Source organism: Ochotona princeps, chromosome 1 (assembly GCF_030435755.1).
Source record: "Ochotona princeps isolate mOchPri1 chromosome 1, mOchPri1.hap1, whole genome shotgun sequence".
Classification (NCBI taxonomy): Eukaryota; Metazoa; Chordata; class Mammalia; order Lagomorpha; family Ochotonidae; genus Ochotona; species Ochotona princeps.
Window position 1 is genome coordinate 19949630 of NC_080832.1, and position 13053 is coordinate 19962682.

The 13053-nt window shown below is 37.3% G+C and overlaps 1 protein-coding gene across 5 annotated transcripts in view; it reads right to left on the minus strand.

The window, feature by feature from the left end:
• Positions 1–13053, minus strand: part of UTRN (utrophin) — a 507084-nt gene that overhangs the window by 178167 nt on the left and 315864 nt on the right. The gene's annotated exons all lie outside the window — the stretch shown is intronic.

Here is a 13053-nt window from a genome sequence, read left to right on the forward strand (position 1 = left end):
ACTCACTTGTAAACGCCTGCTATTTACATATGAATGTTAGGAACATGTGTGCCTATGTTTTGGAAGGGTTGTTTTTTTTTTTTTAAGTATTTAAAATTTAGAACATCATTTGATTTGATCCAAGGCCCACTAAAGGAGTTGTCTACTTCAAGTAATCTTCAGGAAATTCTTTTGTAATGTAGACACTCTTTTGTCAGATCCGTTGTCTCCTGATACACATCTATTTGATTTCCTAGTTTGAGATTTATGCCTTCTAAGTTTTCTTCAGTGGAGAAAACAACCCATTTCTTCCTTGCTATTAGGATAGAGAAGAGCTTGAGGATAGTGAATTACAAAAGTGTCCCTGGGATACCACGGATCTCACATTTGGTTAGGAAAATAAAATTTTATAACAGTATCCTTTAAAACTACCCTTATATAGGCTCTATTAGAATGAAGGAACAACAATCCTGCTGTTCTATTCTGATTTGTTTCTCTCTTCAAATAGCAGGCAGTCACAGAGGAATCTAATAACCTTTTGTTGAGCTAAATGAGAAAAAACTCTCCAATTAAATGTTAAGACAATTATATGTGCACAATCTGTAACGTTTTAAATTATGGTTTTAGACTTCCACGGACTCAGGCAAAAGAGAGGTTGACTCGTCATACATTTACAGAAATGCCTTGAACAAATCAAGATTAAAAAGTTGGGAAAACACATACATCAATCACTTTTCAAACTGAATAGAGTTTCCTGACACTGTAACCACTGATTTTCTTAATCTCGTAGAGTGGACGGAATCCTGACAAAGTGAACAGTTAAATAAGTGTACAGTAAAAGTAAAGTCTAGGCCTTGTTACCATTTGTTTAATCACATGAAGCTGAATCTGTTTAGTGACCCGCACTAAAGATCAACTAGAGAAGATTTTCAAGTTCAGAGCATAAGAGAAATGCAACCCCAGAGTGTGTACTAAACATATTTCTACTCAAGGTGTGTTGATTCAATGTGATGGATCACTGAGTAGCCTTTTGACATAATTTTTTTAAAGACCTGCTTTCTCGCTCGTCCAGGCCACAACCAGCAGCCCACTTTGCTCACTTCTGATCTCCCACTCTCCGCCAGAGTCCCAGCCATGTTGTAGGTAGCCCAGAATACATCCCCAGTGCATCTTTTTTGTTTTCGATATTTGTTGCAATAAATCCTCTGTTCAACACAGGTTCCTGATCATCCTCTTCATACCGCTGCCTGTTTTTACTTAGATATTTGTTCTCATCTTAAAGATTTTATAATCTGTAGTTAATCAAACAGCAAGTCAACCTGTACATTTGCCATCCTGCTAATACTGCATGGCAATTTTAGGATGTAGACTAATTTACGTGAAAGTTCTTGCTTCCTCCATCTTTTCAAGTTGAAGTAAGAGGAAGGCTAAGGTAACAGTACAGATGTCCTTAAGTTTAAACCAATCTTTCTATACAAAACACCTGCTAACTAGATAGCATCTAAAAAGTATCTAATAGTAAATAGCACCTTATCTTAAGGTGCAGTTTTATTACTAAATAAGCAAATCTAATCATGGACATTAGGAGACACAGAAATAAAACTTTAAGTATTTGTAGGAACACATTTGGGACAGGCATTTAGTGCAACAGCTCAGACTGATGGACTTTTGACTGTTTATGAAGGACTGTATTATTGAAATAATAAGGGAAAAATCAGTCAGGTTGTGGGATTTGAGGGAGGGGTTAGGGAAATCCCAGACCCTATGGAATTGTACCATAAGACTTAAAATAATAATAATATTAATAAAAAGATGCCATTTGGGATGCCATGGCCCATATCTAAGTGCCTGGATTTGAGTCCCAAATCTACCTCTGCTTGCAGCTCCATGCTCACAAACACCCTGTGAGGCAGCTGGCAATGCCACAGTACTTAGGTCACTGCCATCCTAATCTGAACCCTATACTGAGTTCCTCACTCCTGGCGACTGTCTGGCCTCAGCCTGGCTGTTGGCAAGCATTTAGGGAGTGAACCAGTGAACAGATGATTTCTGACTCAGTCTTTCTCCCTCCTTTTATATGTCTGCCTTTTAAATGTGATGAAAAGAAATAATAACATTAAACGTGCAGTTTTATAAAGAAGCATATCCTATAATGCATTGCATAGTCATAAAAATAATCCACCCAGGAAAGTCATTATAGTTAAGTTATACTAACATCTGTCACACAATTCTAGGGCTATGTTCTTGAGAAGATTTATTTATTAATTTTTTACTTGACAGAGTAGCAGAGAGGGAAGGAGCATCAGAAACAGATCATCCATCTTTAGGCTCATTCCCCCAGATGGCTGCAATGGCCACTCAAGCTAAGCTGGTCTGAGACTGGAAGCCAGCAGCTTCTTCCATGTCTCTACAGGAGTGCAGAGGCCCAAAGCCTTGGGTCATGCTGCATTACTCTCCCAAACTCTAAGCAAGGAACTGGATTAGAAGTGGAAGAGCCTAGACCAGATCTGGCACCCTTACAGGACGCAGGTAAGGATTAGCTTGCTAGGATGCCATGATTGTCAGCAACTAAATTTTATATTTGGGATCCCACTGCTGGTGGGAGGAGTCGTTTATGCACTGGAGAGATCTTGTAACTTGTTTTGTTTGTTTGTTTTTTTCCTTTTCAATGTTCTCAAAACAACAAAAGCATTTCCAATTAAATTCATAAGACTATGGAAGTTGTAGACTTTTTCCAGAGTGAGATTTGTGACATTTAGTCCCTAAGTCTATTTAGCTGTCAACAGTATGAGTACTTGGAATTCAACTATATAGTGCATAACTTTATTAAGAGGGAAGAAAACTCAGACCCCAGAAAACAGCTTTGCCTTTAACTTGCAAGTCAGAAGAACAAAAGATTACATGTTTAAAAATAGAGATTATGGTGATAATAATGTCAAATTAGCAGGAAATTACAAAGAAATGGCTAGAAAGAAAAAAAATAGACACTTTATGCAATCAGTATAATCCACACCATCTATGGAACATACACTTGGGATATGCCTTAGCTTATACATTGGATATTTGTACAAGAGCAAAAGTTGAAAGGGAAATGATTTGTAATAACAGGAAAAGTCCAGACCATACTTTTGCTTCCTTTTATAAACAAAATTGGCTAACACACACGCAGTTATGAAAAAAGCATCATCATCTTTTCAAAAAGGGACACATGGATATGCTCTATACCTTGAGAGTTCATTAACTTGGAATAGGTTCCAGTTAGAGACAAATAGGTTTTACATAGCATACTAGACTTTAATTACAGCTAAATATAGTTCTGAAATTCATATTCATGTAAACACCTGCATTGAGTGTGTCAAGACTCCCAGCAATTTCTACAAACCTAAAGCATAAAACCAGCCAATCACAAATTAATTACCTATTCACGGAAACATTATTCAAGTCTTAAGTGTTTTTCACTTAAAGATCAAATTCTACTCAACTGAATTTACTGAAAGCGTAACACAGAGTCAAACCCTCTCAATGTAGCATTTAGGGAGTAGGTTTTTGGCATAACAGTTAAGTTGCTCATTGGGATTCCAAATAAAAGGGAGAATCTGAGTCCACTTCTAATCCAACTTCTTCCTAATATGCAATCTGGGAGGTATCAGATGATGCCTGAGGTAGCTGGACCATTGCAACACAAATGAGTGACCCAACTTTAGTCTGAGCAAGCCTCAGCTGCTGTGAGAATTTGGGAAATCTCTCTTCCCTATATTTCAAACTAAATGACAACACATTAAAATATTTGAGGTAGCATTTTGTTACTACCTAATGTAACCAAGGTAGCCAACATCTATAACTATCTTACTGATAATGAACAATTTCAAAAAGGCTTACTATCATGGCTAACTCTTACTTCACTGTACTGACTTATTAATCTGAAACACTCTTGGTCCAAGAACTTCTGATCTTTAAATACAACAGCAGGTAGAGAGGGATAAAAAAAAAGAACTAGCAATAGAAACGATATCAACTGTAATAAATGAAAAAAAAACCCTACATTTTAGCTTTCAAAAGCAACAAAGATCATAGTAGGGAAGCAGATCTTTTCAAAACATTTTGACCTAATATACTGAGACCATGTTGGCAGAGTTTCATATAGAACCCTAAGAATAATGGTTGTTTAAACAAGTATTTTTATAGCAATTCTCAGGAGACCAGAACTTTGAACAAATCACCGTGCATGATTATATATCCACCTCAAATTTGTGAGATACAAAATCCAAGGAAGATTTTTTTTTGACACTTTCTCAAGTTGTAACCTAATAATCTTGGTAGGAAAATATATAAATTGTATTGATTCCTCTTGAGATGATAGACAAAGTTTAGACATTGTCAACTAAGCTGTGCATTCTTACTAATACTTTCAAAATTTAGTTTACACTCCACATCTTCTGAGGTGCTTTAGTATTTTATGAGTGTTTCTAAAACTGTTCTTATTTATTTACTTATCAGGCAATGAGATACACAGATGGCGAGGGTAGAGGGAAAAGCTATTCCTTTCCAAGGATTTTCAGGCCACACTAAAGACAGCAGCCTAGAACTCTAAGCAGGTTCCCATGCGAGTTGCAGGAACCCAATTACACTAGACATCATCAGCTGCCTGTGGGCAATCATCTTGAAGTATCCTGTTTTGACAGGAAACGCCTCTGCCTGACATGGGTTCCTAACCAGGCTGCTCCACTTTCAGCAGAACTCCCTCTACATGGCCTGGGAAAGCAGAGGAAAATGGCCCAAGTATTAGGGCTGGTGCTACTCTATGGCAGACACGGATGAAGATCCTGGGTCCTGCCTTCAGCCTGAATGTTGAGGCCACTTTAGCAGTGAGCAATTGAATTGCAGATTTTTTTTTTCTCTCCCTCTCTCCCCCTGCATCTCAGATTTCAAATAAATAAATAAATCTATTTCAATATTCAATTACATCTATAATACATTCGATAATAAACCACATTTCCCAATTTTTCAAAAACATCTGAAAAAATGGAAAACTGCTTTATATCAGATTCAAAATTTCTTTGTTTCTTAGTTTCCAAGTTTTTATTTATTTGCTTTATTTATTTGTAACACAGAGAAAGAGCATGCAATTGTACACTTGTCTACTCCTTAAAATGCTGACAGTGGTCATGGTTAAGACAAAATAAGGCCGGAAACTGAACAATTCAGTTATTCCATTTGGGTGGTGGGTGTCAATTACTTGAGCCATCACCTGCTATGTTCCAGCAAGCAACTAATCGGTATCAGGAAGAGGGCCAAGATTTAAACTTGGGTACTGAGATATGAGATGCAGGCATCCCAAGGGGCATCTTAACCACCATGCCAAATGCCCATCTATTCATCTTTTTCTTTCTGTTAAGATACACCTAGGACACAAGTTCATTTCCACTTCCATCAGAGAATAAATGTACTATCAAAAGCTGATACTTCTTCCATTAAAATGTAATTATCCCAATCTCTCAGTGACCTTTTTAATCTTTTTTTAAAAGATTCATTTTATTTGAAAATCAGATGTACAGAGAGAGGAGAGACAGAGCAAGATCTCCCATCCACTGATTCACTCCCCAAGTGGCCACAACGGCTGGAGCTGCGCTGATCTGATGCCAGGAGCCAGGAGCCTCTTCTGAGTCTCCCACATAGTGCAGAGACCCAAGGCTTTGGGTTGTCCTCAACTGCTTTCCTGGGACACAGGCAGGGAGCTGGATGGGAAGCGGGGCTTCTGGGATTAGAACCGGTACCCATATGGGATCCCAGCATGTGCAAGGTGAGGACTTTAGTGCTAGACTACTGTGTCAGTCCCTTAATCTGTTTTATGTTTAAAATACTTCATTCACTAATCCATTTTCCAAATATTAATGTTGCTGGCACATGCTAAAGCCTTTTTTGATACCAGTCCACCTACCCACCTTCTGTCATTCATTCCTGAGCATACTTGATCGCTCAGTGGCCAGAGGAACACCCAAATCTTTATCACTGTCTCTAGGCAATCTCCCCTATGGAGTCTGCTTTGACATCTCAATACCTGGCATTGCATGGTGGGGCTGCTGCAAGATGCTAGGCATCAACTCTGATAAAAGTCAGGAAAATTAATAAAATGATGAACAAAGGAAAGAAAGTCGGTAGGGAAGAAATAGCCAAAGCTAACAATCAAGACAGAGGACAACTCAACATGAGACTACATGAAGGAGAGCAGTATCAATGGAAAATGATGTCCAGAGAGTAGAAGTTAGGAAAGGCCAGAAGTAAGAAGACCACTGGTAAGCCTGGCAGTTGGCACTGCTGCTGTGCCTGAAGCATAATGTACAGTGCAGATTTGCGGACAAATAAAGAGAACTGAATCATGAAACACTAACAAATATAAGAATATAACAAGAATAACTTCACGTCGAGTTCTTTTAATGGAAAAAGAAAAGAAAAAACAGTTGAATTCCAGGACAGAGATCACTTGAAAGTGGTAGAGCAGCTAGTTCACAAGACTGACTTCCAAAAGGATCACAACAGTCACAACTTAATAGAAGGGAACTTCAAAGTTGACCAAAAGTGGGCTTAAAAGGTAACTTTATTTTTTGAGAAAGAAATGAATTTATGTAATTTTTTTCATACCATGTATTGTCCATGAATTTTTTCAAGTAATCAAAGTATTAAACTGTACTGTAGTTACCAATGGTATTTAAAATTCACCTTGAAAACTAAATCTCATATAATTTTATCGATATATTCAAGACCTATATTCTTTTCAAGAAAATGAAGCAGTGCTCTTAGGAAATTATACAAGGACCTATGTTCAGTGATGTTTTCAATGTTGAACCAGAGTTCTAGTGATATCCTGGTTCCGTGTTGGAAGGAAGCATCCAGGGCATGCAGATAAGCCTCCTCTGCCATAACAAACTCACATTTACCACGTTCACAGAACACTGCGGTTGGAAAGAATGACAAATGATCATGAAATATTTCTTCCTATTTAAACATGCATTGAAAGAGTAACAACAATGCGATCTGTCCATACGGATAGCAGATGCAGGAGTTTGTTTTTGAGTGTAATGCATATTGTTTTAAAATAAAAAATACTCCTGTTCCTCACAATGTTGGAAATTTTCTAACTAGAAAAACATTAGTGATTTCAATAGTGTTATCATTAGAGCTTAAACACCAAAAATCTTCTTTAGTTTGTGAACTCCATTACTCCTATGAAATATTTCAGTACAAATTAGCATGCTGGAAAGCAACTAAGTATTACCTCGATACTTGTATCTTCTTAAGTACTGAAAAATTTATGAAGATACACAGGCAACTAATACTATCTGGTATCATTACTTTTTAAAAATAGCTTCTATGATGACTCCATAGTAAAACTCTGTAAAAGGTTTTCAAAAGAAAAAGGAAAGAAAACAATTTAAACCAGGAAGCCCGGGCTATAACCAACACAGGCCTCCTGGCGACGGTAAATGAGTCCAGAGCTCCCTGGTTGTCAAAGCAAACAGAGAAGCAGAAATGAGTTACATTATCCAATGACAGTTACAAGCAAAGGGGGAAAGCAAAGATGCTAAAGCTTACTAAACATACAGGATAGTCAGGTGTTAAAAGAAATACTTGAGGCCGGCTATTCCTCTACCTGCCAGCGCTGGCATCCCATATGGGTACCAGCTGCTGTCCCAGCAGCCCCCTGCTTATGGTCCGTGAGAGTAGTGGAGTCTGGCCCAAAGCCCTGGGACCCCACATCTACGTGGAGAACCCAGAAGAAGCTCCCAGCTCCTGGCTTCAGCTCAGCTTAGCTCTGGGCATTGTGGCCATTTTGGGAGTAAACCAGAGGGTGGAATATCTTTCTGTCTCTCCTCTCTGTGGATCTGTCTTTCCAATAAAAACTAAATAAGTTAAAACAAAAGAAATGTTTGTGACTCTAACTGCTTCTACAAATATTCAAATATTCATGAAGGGCATCCAGGAAATAATGTTATTTGGAACTATGATACTAGAGATATGAAGAATCACAGGACAGAAGGTAATTTCTCTTCCAACCAGTCATTTGCTCTTTCTTTGTAAGACATATGTATTATTGTATAATATAAAAAATCTAATACATTCTCTATATTTATAAAATCCATACATGTGATATAATTCAGTGAAAATAAAAAGGATGAATGCCAGATGACTATATTGAATTCTGAAGTTATAATGTAATAAAAATAAAGAGATACAGTTTCAACCACACATCACCGAAGAGTTGTTATTAAAAAAAAAATCGCTGCTATTCCGCTATAGCTTGAAATCAAAACTGAAGGTGGTTCAGAACAAACCTAACCAGAGTCTTTCACCTGAGCAAGGAAAGATAGAATGAAGGAGTTTAAGAGAGAAAGAGCCAATGCAGAGAGAAAAATAAAGAGATAACTTTCAAAATCACTCATAAGCAATGAAAAACCAAATACATCAATTCTATAGTGCAAGCAATTGTAATCCCATTTCAAAGCAGCAGAGCTAGTTATAACAATGACCATGCAAATCTCTGCAATTAGGAAAAAAAAATACTTCTGCTGCTTAAAGCTATTTGCTTTATCATCCTCATTATTTGGGGATAACTTTCCTGGAGAATCTGGTTCAAAAGTATTAATTTTATCACAAACAACATGAAATTTCAAGACAAAAAATGATGGTGTAGATTTCAATAAATGGTAAGCATTTTTTAAGAAACTGACACACATATCTTAGTGTTTTCTACTTTCAAAAATGTAATTCTGTTTATATTTCTAAGATACTTATAATTCATATAAAATAAACATCCAGACATGATATTTAATGGCATCACATACCTATGTATAAAAGTAATGAAATTATTATGTATATGATCAGATACCAAAAAAACCCTTTAAATTGGCCCATAATATTTTAATAAATTAAGATTTAAAAAGAGGGTTGAGTTGATGATAATAGTGGAAGGTCTATTCCAGAAACAGTCTTAAAAGAAAAATGTAAGAAGCACTGTATCAGAAAATAACTGAAATTTTTAAATTATTTTTATTATTGATTGCACTTAACAGCCATTTGATACAAGGTGATACTGTTCCCGAATGTCTACAAAAAACTAAAAACATACTGACAGGCCTAGCAATCATGATCTACTTTGAACACCTAGAACAAAGGAAAACTTACTGCTACACAAAAACAGGTGCATGGTAGTTTTCAGGTGCACCATTCACAAAATCCAGTAAGTGGATATAACCACATCACCCACCAATCGAAGAGTAGACAAGTAAAATGTGGTTTATCCATTCAGTGGAACACTTAAAGAAGAAAGAGCCACCTTACAAGCTACAACATGTACAGACCTTGAAAAGTCTGAGCTAAGGAAAGCAAGTGTCCATGAGACACCCAAAGTGTGTGATTCCATTTATATGAAATGTCCAGAATGACAAATCTCAAGAAATACAAAGTAATTTACAGTTGCTGGAAACTCAGGGGGACTCTGGGAACAGGCAGTAATGGCTAAGTAGAGGGCATGGGCAAAAGGTGATGAAAATGTTCAAAAATGCAGTGTACAGATGCCGGTACAGTTCTGTGAGTACACAGCTGTCTGCAAGCAACTGGATGTAGCCCCTTCCTCTATAAATATCAAAATCCTGAGATGCTCAAAGTTTATTATACAAAATGGCATAGTATTTTCATCTACTTATAAATATATTACTGGATACCTTAAATCATCTCTAGATTACTTATTACATCTAATAAAATAAATTGCTGTATGCATATATTGTTCAGGGGATGATTACAAGAAAACCGAATCTGTGAATACCTAGTACAAGGCCAGATGCAGAACCCACCAATATGAAGAGATGAATGAACTAGAACAAATATCATTATTATACAATTTAAATGGGTAAACTATATGAAATGTGAATTACATCTCATAAAGCTATTTAAGAAAAAACAGAAACACAGATGCTCTTCCATTGCACTTTTTTTTTTTTTTGCTTGGAGAGTCAGATTTACAGAGAAGAGAGACCAAGGGAAACATCATCCATCTGCTGGGTCACTTCCCAAGCAGCTGTGAACCAAACCAAAGCCAGGAGCTTCTTCCGGGTCTCCCACGTGAGTTCAAGATTCTAAGGCTTTAGGCCATCCTCTCTGCTTTCCCAGACCACAAGCAGGGAGCTGGATGGGAAATGGAACAGACACGACACAAACTGGCTGCCAACATGGGATCCTGGCTCATGCAAGGTGAGTATTTAGCTACAGAACCATTGTGCTGGGCTCTGTACACTGATTTCTCTTCCATTATCTTTACCTTACACTTGTTTCTGAGCCAATATCCTTGAGACAAAAGGAACATAACCATTACAGTCATGTCTGTGGGAGATGTGTGCAAACAGTGTTCACTCACATGACACTAACTAGGCATGACCAACAGATTCCCTGAATGACAGTCAAAAGTGATAGTCCATCTACAGGTCTCCAGCCTGTAACAGCTTTTTCCACATAAGTTTATGAGTAAATGATGCTTTTGGTTATCTGTCTTAAAAGGTTTGATTCAAGTGCTCTTTGAAACTTACTCAACTGTATATTCCTGAGTTTGTAGCCACCGAGAAAGCCAGCTCTGTGCAGCAAATCACAAGCCCAGATTTGTCTTTGTCAGGAGCCTGCCTCCTGCTTGAATCTGGCAGGACCACAGCTTGAGCCCATAGCCGCCTGAAGGTCTTACAAGCACAGGAGTTCCTGGGGCAACACATTGTGATGAAAACATGGCACTCTGAGCACAGCTGGCAGGTGGACACCCATGGGCAGAGAGCAAGCAGTCCCTTCCCATCTAACCTTACAGCTGCCCACCTCCCGAGTAAACACCAGCATAACAACTCTGGAGCAGGTAAGCCAGTCAAGGATTCATGAAATATTTCTGAGAAACAACAAGATGACTTTTTTTCAAGTATTCTCAGTTCCCTGGAGGTGAATAAAATAATTTTAAAATAAAATGAACAGGGCCCCGCGGCGTGGCCTAGCAGCTAAAGTCCTCGCCTTGAAAGCCCCGGGATCCCATATGGGCGTCGGTTCTAGTCCCAGCAGCTCCACTTCCCATCCAGCTACCTGCTTGTGGCCTGGGAAAGCAGTCGAGGACCGCCCAATGCACTGGGACACTGCACCCGCGTGGGAGACCCGGAAGAGGTGGCAGGTTCCCGGCTTCGGATTGGTGCGTACCGGCCCGTTGCGGCTCACTTGGGGAGTGAATCATAGGATGGAAGATCTTCCTCTCTGTCTCTCCTCCTCTCTGTATATCTGACTTTGTAATAAAATAAATAAATCTTAAAAAAAAAATAAAATGAACAGTACTGAAAGGGGGAAAAAGAATGACAACTTTAGTAACAAATCACTAAACATATACAGTTAATCCATCACATGGAACTAAAAAAAATTAGTGAAGCAGTACAGGAAATTAAATAGTATTTATACTGCTCTTCTTTGTAATGACAAGCTTGTTGATACCTGAAAAAGCTGTGTTCATGAAGATACAGCACTTACTACAAAAACAGTAGATGACTCAGGGCCACAATTCTGAGCAAAAAAGTGTTTTTGTGACCCAAATGTGGAAGCAGGCAATAGTTTAAATTTTTTTACTATTCAAATGTTTTGATACAATAGGTGTAACAATTATAAATATATACTTCCAACTTATATTGATAAATACCACCTTGCAAATGGAAAATGAAATGAAAACTACTGAATTATTGCTTATGTTGTTAAAAAGTTTATGTTCAAAAGGTATAAACTTAGAATAAATATGAATATAATTTTACACAGTCTCTCAAACATTTGTGGAAGCTGTTAGTTTACCATTATTAAGATTACATAAAAATGAATGAGACTATTGGCTATCACAGAAGGGAGTTTCCATGGTTAACCTTGAAAATGAACTTTAATAAACTTTACGCCTGCTGTAAAGAATGATCAATTGAAGGCCTACGGATGTGGAAATCATGTTTATTATTAATTATTTCTCCTGTTTCTGGGATTTCCAGGGAAACGTTGGGTAAGAAGGAAACTACGTGAACCTGACAGTTTCTATCACTGTCTAGATTTTCACCACATGGAGACAGCTCCTCTCTTACTAAGACGCTCAAATTCACAAATGTTTCTCAGCAATTACCTTCCTCTTGCTTCATTATATTTATACAATGTGAATAAACAAAAACCCAAAAGCTGAATTTTTTTTCATTTTCATATCCTTTAGAACACTTGAGACTTATGCTGCTTTCAAGGAAACTGAATTGAGAACAAACCGAGTTTCCTTACTACAGCTTTAGTTCACTCACGATAGTTTCAATGTTTTTGATCTCCAGAGAACTTGGGAAACTTGCGGAGAAGCATGTTCTGGTAGATTTCTTCTCATTTTGATGTACCCTAGGGCTTCCACAGTTCCTTAGAAGCCAACATGTCTGAAAGAATTTATAGCATCTGAAAGATGGGACTGTCAGTTCTTTATAAGGATACTTCAAAAATTCATGAAAAATAGAATTCAAAGTTTACTTTGGTACAAAAAAATTTTTTTTTTTAAATCCTTGCATAATACACCTTTTCCATGATGTTTTTGAAGATCCCTGACCATGATGGGTCAGGAAATGTCAGAATTATTGAGCCACAGAAAACCTAATTTTTAGTTTTTCCTCTAAATCCATTTCCTTCCCATTCCTTTATTTTCAGGACATTATAATGTCACAGGAAGACATGGGACAAGAACTATGATAGATGAATATACTATATGATTAACAAATCATTTTCATATGGGGGGTTTCTCGAAGCAGTCCATGGAAATATTATGTAAAAATTATAAGCTGATTTTAAATTATTTCATTTTTATTATTTACAACAGCCAAATGTTGGAAGCAACCGATGTGGACACTGATGCCTGAATGGGAAAGTAAAATAGTAAATAAACAGAAGGGAATTCAAAAACTTTTCCAAAATTAGAATTAGCAAGTCTATTTTATAGCAGAAGTTAATATACTTTATTAATTATGTGCATTTTCTATGATCATTTGAATTTTTGTACCAAAATAA